Source organism: Sturnus vulgaris, chromosome 1 (assembly GCF_052056855.1).
Source record: "Sturnus vulgaris isolate bStuVul1 chromosome 1, bStuVul1.hap1, whole genome shotgun sequence".
Classification (NCBI taxonomy): domain Eukaryota; kingdom Metazoa; phylum Chordata; class Aves; order Passeriformes; family Sturnidae; genus Sturnus; species Sturnus vulgaris.
The window spans coordinates 103,205,419-103,218,404 of NC_142243.1; positions in this window are offsets into that span (position 1 = coordinate 103,205,419).

The window sequence follows — 12,986 nt, forward strand, 5'->3', positions numbered from 1 at the left end:
AAGCATTCTTCCAGTTTCCTCTAAACAAGATGATTTTTCCCCCCCATGCCCCTGCACTCAGCTATTTCTCTAATCAATTTTTTGACATTCCATTTAGTAAATGTTACTTCTAAGGTGAAATTTAAATCAAAATTTATATTAAAGTAGATCTTTGACTCTTTTTGTTAACATGAGAATTTTCCCTAGAGACTCAAGATAAACTATAAATTAGTGGTAATGTAAATTATACCCATTCACACTAGCAATAGCATTTGTTTTTCCACTATAAAGAAATCTACAGTCAATCAGCATTATCAGCCAGGTGCTAGGCAAAGAAATCCACATAAAAGAATGCAGATTTCCCAGAGAATTCTTCCTTTTCCACTTCTTCATTACTCTGAGGGAAAGGTAGAATTCTGGTGCAAACACTATGTCTGCATAGCTGCAAATGTTGCTTTACAGCAATGGACTCTTATCTCACTTTAGAACCTAGGTGTTTTCAGTCTACAGCAAGGTGATTTAAATGAAAAATTTCTCTTTTGACTCACCACACAAACTCTGCAGACTTCATCAGAAAATTATGTTACTGAGTCTCAAAACCATTTTTTTAAATTTTAGAGGTGTGCATATATGCAAATTTGTGTGCCTGGGACAAATTAAATATCTATTTAAATAGAAGAGGTGAGGAGAGCAGTCCTTATGTCTTTGTGCCTTACCTTCAAAATAAGCTTGTCATTGACATTAAAATTTAAGTAAAAAAGATTTAGCGACAAGCCTGTGACTGATGTCATTCATTTCCTATGAAACTTTGATGAAAACTTCCTTGAGGCAAAATGTTGACTGTCTTTTCCTGATATGGATATAAGCAAGAAGAGAAAAAGTACACACCTACAGAGACATATTTATGAAATTTATTCAACTGTAGTAAATTAGAGAAAGAAATTGGGTCTGAAGATTCAAAAGATTCAACGTTTCCTGTGATCAGCTAAATTTAATAGAAGTGACCAGATGCTTAATGATAAACGAAGGCCTTCTCATGGGATTTGAAGGACAGTGATATTTTATCTAAATACATATGTTTATTCTTTCTGAACAGTAGGAAGTGCTGAGAAGAACTAAACATATCTGCTGGTAAACTTGGTTGGAACCTGAAGCATTTCAAAGGTGATACAGAAAAGGAAAATATAAATGGATAAAAGCATAGCAGTCATTGAAAAACATCAGTTCACCTAAATCAGAACAAATTGTGTATATTCTGCTGACTTACATCTATGACTCCAGTCTTCATTTACCTAGCATTTACCTTGGAATACCAAAAATAGCCTGAAAATGCAGAAGCTTTGGCTCTGCCCTCTGTTGCCATTTTTCCACCAATTCTTGAGGGTTTTTTTAAGAGCTTTCTGAGGACAGTTCATTGGCCACAATATTGGCAAGAAAAATACCAGAAAACACAAGACTTGATTTGGTTTGGTTTTAATGCAATTTTAAAGAAAAATCAGATATGACTGGATAATTAATTATGTTTTTTAATCTGGAGACAGATATGTAGTTGGAGTCTTTTCTTCTACCAGAGACCTTCTATAAGCAGTGAGCTGAGGCATAGATGTATGGCACACTAGTATTATATGGTAGCCATCCAAATGTATAAACTTATCCCATAGCAGGCATGAGGTAGCCTACTGTCACTGAGATGCAGCCAAAGCAAAGGCATGACACTTATAAAAGTCCACAAATTAGGGTAGGATTAATACTAACTTGACTTGAACATGAATAGAAGCGTACTAATATGGTATAACTAAAAACTGTGTATAAGTGTTTTCTAACACTGTGAATATTCTATAAACCCATAACTGAGCAATGTGAGCACCAAGGGAGAAAATAAAGGTTAGAACAGTTGAATATAGAAAAGGTTCAAGGAACAAGAAGTTGCCACAGTAACAGACAAGTGTGTGGCACCACAAATAGGCAGTCATCCTGCTGAGCACACAAGAGAGGTGGCTGGGAAGACATGAAAAGGAGATTAGCATTATCAAAGCCATAGCTAGATGCATAAAAACATCAGGCCTAAGTGAGAAAAATAAATAAATAAACAAGGACCACTGAGGTCATCAGCTCCAACTACACGGTATCAGATCTCCATATTCATGTGTAATTTAGTACATAAAAGTGTTAAGATCAGCAGTACTTCAAATATACTGGTGAAGTATATTTAGATATATATATATTTATATCTTACAAATATGTAAGAACTACCCATTTGCAGATAGTGTGCAAATGACTGAACTAGTGAAGTTTAAAATTTCAAGCTGTCCTGTTTAGTCTGTCCTTTAAAACCTCCACCCACAGTGTTGTCTGAGTTCCTGTATACATATACATATACATATACATATACATATACATATACATCATATACATATACTCAACAGCAGCAGAGAGATAAGCTGGCTTTCACTCAAGTGCTTTCTGAGAGAATGTAAAGTGTTTCTCCTTGCCCACCATGTGCAAATTTTGCAGGGGAACACTGTGTTTATTGTATGTACTAGAGAAAGTGTGAAGCAACACTTCATATGAGTGAGGACTAGGGAAATCTTGCAGTGTGATGACATGCCTCTTAAAGCATTAAAATTCATTAAATACAGCCTGAAAAAAATCCCTACTGTTTCTGCTAAAACAATGTAATCCTGCATATAAAATTATAATCCTGTCTATTTCTTCCCTGATTTTGTGATAGCTGACCCTTCCTTCCCTCCACAGAGGAAATCTGGTCAGAATTTTGCCCAATCTTTACAGAAATTGTTCATTAAAATGCAGAGAGCATAGCTAGGAACTTTCCAACTTCTCATTTTAGAGGGGAAAAACAGACCTAGCCTTGAGAAGATAAATAGATGGAGACTGTTTTTCCCTTCATGGCTGGAGAAGACAGGTGAATTCTTATTTATACAGCCTTTGAGATGTTTTTTGATGATATACTCTATGATTTGGATTATGGTGACAGCATACATGAAGGAAGTCTAACAATAAACTATGGCAAGTACAGGCAGAAATGCACAAGCACACAGAGATAAATTGAATTGTTGGTGCAATTCCACGCACTTCAATTGGACTACACCAGGAGATGAAATTGTGCCTCAGCATTATTTAAAGTTCAAAGAGTGCATTTAAAACACAATAAAAGGATAGTGCTCAACTTGGGCACTTTATCACAAGTTTTCTTCTCTCATGTGGGATAATCCAGAGGTGTCATAACCTTTCATTTTTCATTGGTATTAAGGTATATCTGCGTACCCAAAGTACCCTACACCGGAAAATCAGTAAATGCAGTGCTTAGTGATAAATGTTTACAATTTGCTTCTTTGTTGCTACCACATCCTTATGAAAACACTACCTCAAGAACTTGAGGTTACACTTACAAAAAGGAAAAAAGCCTTCATGCTTTTTCTGTACAAAAATATGTGTAGCAAATATACTTTCTTGGTTTTAAATATTAGGACTTACATGTTTTTGGAGGAATTAAGACTGACACAAAGAAAGGATGATTAAACTTCAATTTTTCATTGCCTTTTGAAAGGTGTTAGGATGAGGATTGTGTGCTTAAAGCTGAGAGAAAAAGTTGGCCTAAATTTCATTCTCCCTTTGAATCAGTGATTTATGTGTGCAACAAAGCAAGTAGTAAATGTGAATGAATTTAATTGGTTATTCTGCCCCTCTGTCTCAAAAAACCTTTCTTGCTGATGAAATATCTCAAAAGCTAAATAACCCAGTGTCACCATATTTTATGTGAAATGACAGGTTTCATGTTTCAGTTGAAAAGCAAGACAACAGGATATGCATTTACAATGTGACAAAGAATTCTTCTGACTTATGTATATATTCTTTTTTAACTTACTCAGTCAATTCACCATTGTACAGGCAGGTGATATATTATACCAGAAAGAAATAAGTAATTCACTCTATCTCTTTCCTCAGGTGATTTTTTTTAGTTCATAGATTTTCTGTAGAAGCTTTTCATATTTGGGCAACTATATGGCTTAGTGTTTTTAAGTGAAGTGTAAACAAGGGGAAAAATGTGGACTGATTCCATAAAAAACTAAAATTCCTATAGTTACAACATTTGATCATTATTAAATCATTCAATATTCATCAACCCATTTAAGAACCTGTAATTTTAACTCTATTCACAATAATTCTATCTTTAGCACCAGAACTTTTTCCTGAAAAATCATTTCTCTCATTGTAAAAAAGACAAAATTAATCTCTGTGTTCCCATCCTGACTTTGAAGTAGAGCTTTATCCAGATACTTGCTAATGGAGTGGGAGTATCCAGGACTAGTTTTGGGCCATGGAGACACTCTGAAGTAATCTTGTAGAGAAAGGATTGACCAGGATAAGGCTGCTGGTTCCTCTAGTCAGAGTAAAGACTGTTTCTGAAGAAGGTTTTCTTTTCACAGTAAAGGCTCATGCTTTTTATTTCATCTTCCCACATGTTATAAAGGAATATCTCCATATATTGAGCCCCTCTCTCAATCTGGAAAGTTCATTTAGTTAAGGTCTATGACACAAAGATGTGTTTGAAAATTTGACACATTGCAGAAGTGTGTCCCCTTGCCAAAAAAAAGTAATTCAATTTTTTTCTAGCTCATCGATTAAAAAAGCTACTGTAAATGAGAAATAATCATCTACAAAGAAATTTTCCCCCTGGTAACACCTTAGCTTAATTCTTGGCTTGGTGAAGTAAATATTTTCAGCAATATTTATATTGAAAATAATACACTTTCTGGATGCTGGTTAAAATTTGCAATTATGTGAAAATGTCTGGAATATTAAATAATGAGGAGACAACCTCTTTGTCTAAAATGTGAATTCCTTTGAATAACTGAAGCTCTAATATGGACAGATACAAGTTCAGACACCAGAAAACAAAAATATAGGAAGAGCTGCATTCTGGACTGCAGTGACTTTGAGAGGGAATTAAAGATCAAAATACACAACAAAATGAAGAATGAAATAATGTAACTAAAAGAGTGAGCTTAATCTTGGGCTATGGAAGCAAAGAAATAAGAAACATGAGAAAAGAGTCTGCTTCACAAGTGACATTGACTGAAATATATTATTATGGAACAGTTCTGCATAGTTAAGGTGTTTTCAAAGAAAAGCTCAAAGTGTTGCCAAGAGTTCTACATGATAACCACGAAAAAATATTACATAAATAGAAACCACAAACTTATTTTACAGCACTCCCAGTGAACCTCATAGTTGGTGTAATAATTAATCAGTCAGTGTGACTAAGTCCCAGTCTACAGGAAAATTTGTGAAGAAGTAAATTAGGTTTAATGGCCAGTACAAGGAAAAAGATCATCTTGTGTTTGAGGTCTGTAATAAGAAATGTGAGACATCAGTACAGTTAATTGCTAAAAAAGGTACCTGGAAATATGCTGAAAATCTTGAGTTGACAGAAACATCAAAGGGTGGATGTGATTCTAAAGACTGGGTTTGATGGGCTCAAACATTTGAGCAACCTGGTCTGGTGGAAGGAGTTCCTGCCATGGCAAGAGGGCTGAAACAAGATGATATTTAAGGTCCCTTATGACCCATGATTCCATTATTCTAGAATGTATGCTGTAGATAGAGGCCTGAAATATTTTGAGATTTTGTTCAACAGGATGGAAGTTACATTAATGAAACAAAATAGTCTTTATTAACCTTAAAAAAAATTGCAAAGAGTCTCTGGGATGTAGCCTAAGATTTTTCTCTGAGAGTGTGAAAAACCTATCAAACAATAAGGTGATTCCTTCTGGAGATCCTGCACACAGGTAATGTTTTCATGGAAATTCAAGGTAGCAGAATAAAGTGTCTTATAGTCTCTGATCTAAAACCAAAGGAAAGTAAGACCTGTAAGGTTTTTGGAGAGAAACCTATTTGACTGATTAGAAAAAAAGATCACAGCAAACAGTTGTTGGGCTTCTGAAGTTAACTGCTGCCCTCCTACACTAATAAAAGTTGTATCCTTCACCTGCTATATCATTCTATCTCTGATTATGAAACTTCCAGCCCACCACACTCTTGTTAACAGTTAATTTACCTCTAAAGATTGAGGATCCAAAGGTAGTTTAAACAGAGCTTTATATGCCAGATTTTCATTAGTATGAGAATTATTAACATAGGTTGAAATAACCTACATATTTTTACTATTATAAACAAAACCTCTGATCAATTATGTCTTTCTTTTATCCATCAGCATTTAAAAATGAACTTGTTCATAATATGAATTTTTTCTTCTGGAGCAGCCACAGGAAGCAAGTTTGCCCTCCATTAGTAATGTCTCATTAAGGGTTGCACTATTTCATTGACACAAACTCAGATGCTGTGTGGTTGATATTCACATCATTTAGGACTTTCCAAATTGCCTGCAGCTTGATCAAATGCCAAAATTCCTCCAATCTTTCACGCAAAACCGTAATAATTTTTTAAAATATTCTGGTTTCTCTCTCTTTTCCCACTTATCAGTCAGTATACTAGGACAGAATTCTTCCTGCCCATTTCCTGTCATGCCAACATTCTAGATTACTCTGCAAGCCTTTTCTTAGTAATGAGCTAAATTTACAGCATGTAAGGACAGATATGTGATTACTAGAGCACCTGAAATCCAGTAGAAACTTTTCTGCCTCTTTCATTTGGAAGGCAAAATAACCAAAGCCAACATCATCACTCATGCACATTCAGTGACTCAATTATCTGAATACCTGTGTATTGAGATAGTTAATTTGTCAATAAACTTTAGCTATACCTATTTTGTAAAAGGACACACTGGACCACTAGGCTTCAGTACTGAGAAAAAGAGGAACTGGTAGCTTTTTCTACAAGACAGTATTCTTTGGATCAGCACTCCAAATATGCTTATGATTTAGAACATGTAATTCGCCTTCCACGCTTAAAAATCAGACTTGGCCCACTACAGAGTGAGGCCTATAACACCTAATGAAAGGATGTGAAAGAACATTCTTTTGTATAGCAGAAGATAATACTTATGAACAATCACTGCTTTTTCAAGTCTATAAAACCTGTAACTAATGTGCTAAAAATAGCTCTGTTGTGCAATATTATGCATGTAGTAATTATCATGAACGAATTTTATTATATTCATTCATATTAATGGAGCAGTTTTCATTTATAGGTTTGTAAACATTTCAAACTCTATTACCTAGCAGCATTATTTCATTCTGTTGACAGAATATATTGTCTTTTGTTTTATAGCCATAATTGAGTGCAGAGAGCAAAGAAGCCCATAGCTGACAAAAATTCAGTCTTGTTTATAAAACTGAACTTGAATACTTGTGGTATAGATGCAGATTCTTCTCAAAGGTCAATGCAATGGACCCAAAATCTGCTTGTCATTCCCAACCATCAGCTGAATCCATCCTTCTTTGAATGCTAGGAGTTCATCACCATAGAAACCACTTACCAAATTGTAAAAGTTAAGAACTGAATTGTTTATATGGAGAATTTATTTAATTGCAAATACAGACCTTTAAAAACCTAGCTCACTACTGGAATTATACTAAACCTCCTGTGGATACTCAAAAATATGAAAATATTACGTAGGAAAAGTATAACTGAGAAGGATGAAGAGGGGGGAAGGAGGTCATTTTTCATGATGGGTCAAAAACTAGGTTTATTTATGTTCCGCACTGGATTGAATTCCAACACATCAGCAAAAAGCGCAAAAATGACTCAGAATTGCTCAGGTCTGTTTGGATCCTTGCTGTGGAAGCACAGCTGCAGCAGTATTAATCTAGTTACAATGTTTCGTGAGTTGAAGTCAAGTTTCACAATGAGTTTATGAACATTTCGTTTATAATGATTTTCTGTTACCAATTTTTTTCCCAGTAAGTCTGTTGAAGTAAAAAAAAAAAAAAAACTTAAAAAAAAAAAAATAGAGGAATGAAACTAAACTAGGAACTGTATTAGACCTGGAAACAATGTTGTGTCAGATCCCTGTGCTTTCATGGCATAAAAAATGTCTGTTAGCTTCAATAATAACTAAGTGAAAGCTTATATTTTTAAGTAACATGAACGTAAATTTCGGGAGAGAAGTATTTCTGAATGAAGTGTTCTTACCTTATTTAGGGTGGCAAAAATAGTCAAGGGTTTCAAATGTGCCCCGTTAATTTCAGTGGGAGTTCTACCTGTTAAGTACTTATTCCAATATGACCAGAATGTCATGTGGTCTGAATAGTGTTTGCAGATGTGTGATAATTCTGCATCACTGGCTTGAGTATTTTATAGCATGATTTCAGCACCTTCTAATGGATGCTTTTATTGTATTAACAGCACATTAATCTGGAGGTTTCCAAAATCAAACTGAAACAAGCAACTTTTCAGATCTTGGTGCTGGACACAGTTCCCTGAAATGAATAGGCAGAAATAGAATCAGCTGCAGGAGGAACCTGACACACAGCACCAGTTAAACAGTAAGAAGAGAACTGACCAAGGAGAAGTACAGCATTATGAACGTGGAGATGGCACCAGATGCTTTTGATGAGGAGAAAGAAAGAAAAGGATCCATACTGAAGAGCAAGGGAAGGACATAAAAGCCAGAATGGGCACGAAGGCATGCTGCTGAGAGAAGGGACAGAAGAATGGAACAGGAGGGAGAGTAACTGTGCCTACTGCATACAGATGCCAGTCTCTCATTTGGCACTTCAAATATATGGCAAATGTTCTTCAGAAAGATCAGCCTCCTAACTAGGCAGCAGGTGCATTCTTCTCCTGAAAGGAAACATTTTACAATAGAGACATCAGATTGTTCTAGACACAGGATACTGCTTGTTTAGATAAGCAGCTGCTCTTGGTGTTAGAGAGCTCTTTTATGACATCAGTTGACAGGAAGGGTGAGGTCATTAAGACAGACTGGTAAGATGAGGTCCCTGAGACAAAAAAATAGAGAATCCTCCTGTTCAAACAAAGCTGTGTGTTTACACTTCGTTGGCGTAAAAGTAGTGTTGGTTTGGCTGCACAGCTAATTTTTTCCCTAGAACATTAATATTCATCTTAGATGATTTGTCCAGCGTTAATTGGGCAAATGTTTTTTCAGACAGAGTCATCCATGTCTGCATCCATAGGAAACTACCACTTTTTAGAAAATAACCTTTTTGTAGGGAATGGGAAACACTCAAAGCTCCTTCTGTGACATTCTTGCCATTTCCCAGGATCTAAGGAAAAATCCCTCTTACATGGGGTGAGGGTGATGGAAAGGTCTAAAACGATATATAAGCCCCAGCATTTATCAGCATGTCTAGAGATAGGTAGCAAAGGTCGTATACTGACAAGCTAAGTATTCTTTCTTCTGATGTATAAATCCTACTACTAAGGACAAGCCTCAAAAACCTTCCTAGGAGCTGTATTTCTAAGGAGCAGAGGCAAGGGTGTGATGGGCTGAGTATGGCCAGCAGCAATGCACTTACCCTGTCACTTGCTCATACCCCTCTCCTGCAGGGCAGACAGAAAATAGAAGACAAGAAGACTTGTACATACACATGAAGAGAGTTAAATAGATGAAGTAACAGTGGTATACACAAGCAAAGAGAAATTAAGAATTTATTTGCTACTTCCCACCAGCAGGGCCTCAGCATGCATAGTGATCACTGGGGAAAACAAGTGCCTTGACCATGAATGACCTCCCTTCCTTCTCCTTTTCCCCAAGGGTCAGAATGGGTAAAACCAAAAGTCCTTGGCACTGTGCAAACATGGCTCAGCAACAGGCAAACACCTATTGGTGTGCTATCGAGACTGTCTTAGCCCCAAATGCAAAGCAACCACTGTATTGGCTGCTGTGAGGGGAAATAATCCATCCTAAAAAGATCCAGCACGGAGGGCAAGGACAAAGAACACTGTAAAGATGTAACATTCTTAACATCACCTACTGTATGTCTGACACCCTGTCATCTACTATAACTGATGTTCACACTGAGGACTTCCATTCTGTACAACACAGAAACCCTCTTCCCATTATTGCTCAAACAGCTTCATAATGGAAACTTAATGGAGAAATCGAGAGATTTATTGTCCCTCAACTTTCAATATCTTTTTTCCAGTGGCAGAGTAGCTCTGAGGGGTTTCCTGTGCCCATGACAGGAAGGGTAGTGGGGGTAGAGAGCAGTTCATAATTATTTTGATTTTAAAATGTCACTTCTTAACAGCTAAATATTATATCTGAGGCAAAGAACAGACTTTTTTTTTTTAAAGTAGACTCTGTTCTAACAAAAATATTTACATCCTTCATCCCTTCAAATGTCAGTCAACAAAAGCAAACTAAATAGCTTTCTATTTTCCTCACGCTACCTTCTAACCCTGTCCTTAATTATCTGAAAATCACTGAAGTCACATGAGTCTGTGTACTGAGCTTTCATTAACTTTTTTCAAGTTTTCCAGTGTTTGACAATTGATCCCCAAACAATTACACTGGCTTTCGGTGTAATTACCACTTTCAGCTTGCTCTTACAGATACTTAGTATACCACTTAAATCTCCCAGGTGCATGTTTTTGGGAGTTATTCAGAAGGTCATTACTTAAGATCACACTTAATCATCCAATTATTTGTTCCCAAAAGGAAAGTACTAGAGATCAAGAAGTACAGCATGTGAATGTAATCCCTGTTGAGTTTCCATTTTTCTACAACTTTAGTATTTATTAGGAGCTCTTTCTTTAAGCCAGAAATTTACATAATAACTTTCATGAATAAAAAACCCTCTCTGGTGAATCCTGAAGTACTTCCCTTTTCTTTTCTTTCCAGAATAATTCAGGCCAAAGTGGTGGAAAGTACAATTCATATATTTACCCAGATGTTTTGTTGTTACTATTGCTATCGGTTTTTTCCTCTACAAAGGGCAAGAAATTGACAATTTTTTTTTTCTGTGAGAAGTCACTTAGTCAGGATGGATCCCCTGAATTGAAGTCTTCAGTCAATCCAATAGAAACTGGATGTTACTTAAACCAGTTTTCTACTAAACCACATGGCATGAGAATAATTCTGCCTCCTGCACCCTAATGTTGATAAGAAAAAATATTATTTATGGCTTGGTTACTGAATAACAATAGATAAAAACATAACATCCTGAGAGAAATGGAAAAGGTATTTCTTGCAATAAAAATGTATTTACCTTTTGGACAATAGGCATCTATTTGTAGTTGAAACAGCAAAGCACTGTACATAGAGGGGAGAAGAGAGGATCCTCAAGACAAGGCAAGCAAATGCTGATTATCTGCGGGAGAGGTAAATGCGACTAGTGGTATCATGCAACAGACTGCATTTATTCTCTGATATATAAAAGGGATGACTTCTGTGATACAGGAAAAAGGATGGCTTCTTTCAGGCCTGGTTCTCTTGAGTACTATAATAGTGGGTTTGGGGGATTTTTTACAGTACTGGTTGTTTTCTTACAGCTTATATTTAAAGTAATTTAATAGAAGCTCTTAAAAACATAATAGAGCCTTTCTTCACTGTGTGGTGCCTCTGAGCATGATTTTCCAGTATCCCACCTTACCCAAAACAGAATTGTATATTTTTCCCATTTTAACAGTGGGCATCATTTTTTGCACCAGTGGTGTCTGTTTGGTCTGTTAAGAAGTTTTTTTCTAAGTTAATGTACAGTTGAAAAAGTAACATCACCTATGCAGTAAAAACAGGGGAAAAAATGGGAGTTTGACCAAATTCCACAGGAATGTCTTTTATTTTTACAGGATGACAGCCACTTGGTAATAATTTCAAAAGCATCTTAAGACAGCTTCCCTATACATTTCTCTTATCAATTCTAGAAGCATGTTATTCAGCTCTTTAGCTGTTCTTTTGATCTAATGTCCTGGCATAATTTCTTAAAAATTCTTAGCCTATGAAGCAGCTCATCTTGACCCATTCTTTTTCTTGCTATCTATCCTTTTTTTAAAACCTCTTCTTTATATTGAAGTCTTTAAGTTACTGTGAAAGACAAAATTCATTACTACTGAGAAGTTCTAATTGCCTTATAATCAAAGGTTTGACCTACACAAATCTCTTTTTTCCTCCAGATAATTGAGCTCTACTTTCTGTAATCTTTGTTTTCTCATAGTTGAACTGCATCATGCAAGATCCATTTCCCTCTCAATACAAGTATTCATGTTCCATGTTTTACATACTTTTGTAGCTTATATTAGAGTTGATTCCTTATGCATTTGTATGAAACCCTTTTGACTGCCATAAGTAACTCAGACTCCAAAGTTATTGTCATATGTCCAAGCATGTAGAGACTCATGTTAGGGAAGAGACAGCCTTCATGTTCTTCCTTCTCAGAAGACAGAGAAAGAAAATTCCTTACCCCACTCCCTTGAAATGAGGTAGGATTAAGTGGAGTAACATTGGAGTCTTGGCCACACCCACACCAGTCCAGGCTCTACCCCTCATGGTTACTGAAATAAATTAATGCTGTCCTTGGATGAAACCAGGACACAGGGTAAGTAATGATCAAATAAAAACCAAAAACTCATACTCTATGTCATCAGAAATGGAAGTTGGTAGAAAAAAAATTCTGTTATAGAAACCAATATAAGCAATCTTTACAGTAGAGATGATTACATTAGATTTGCTTTCAAAGAAAATAAAAGCATACAAAGACAAGTTAGAAAATTATCTTTGTAGTAGTGTTCAGAATGCGCTTAAATACAACATGATTCTCCTAATCCTGTCAACAAACTTGTACTAAGGCTGTGGTCTACAATCAAAGTATAAGGGGTTTTGAGATTTGTCTTGCTTTCAGGGAAAAAAAAAAAAAAAGGTGTTTAAGTAGGAAAGGCTCACCTATTCACTGATAGACAAGGAATTGGGCATCTTACACTTCTCACATACTGTCTAAACAAAGGTATCAGATCTTACTGTCCTATAAAGGCATTCTAGAAAATGCATTTCTTGACAGTATTTATGTCTCATCCTTTCCCATACAAATGCTCTTCATTGCAAAAATGAAGCTATATTCAAGTGC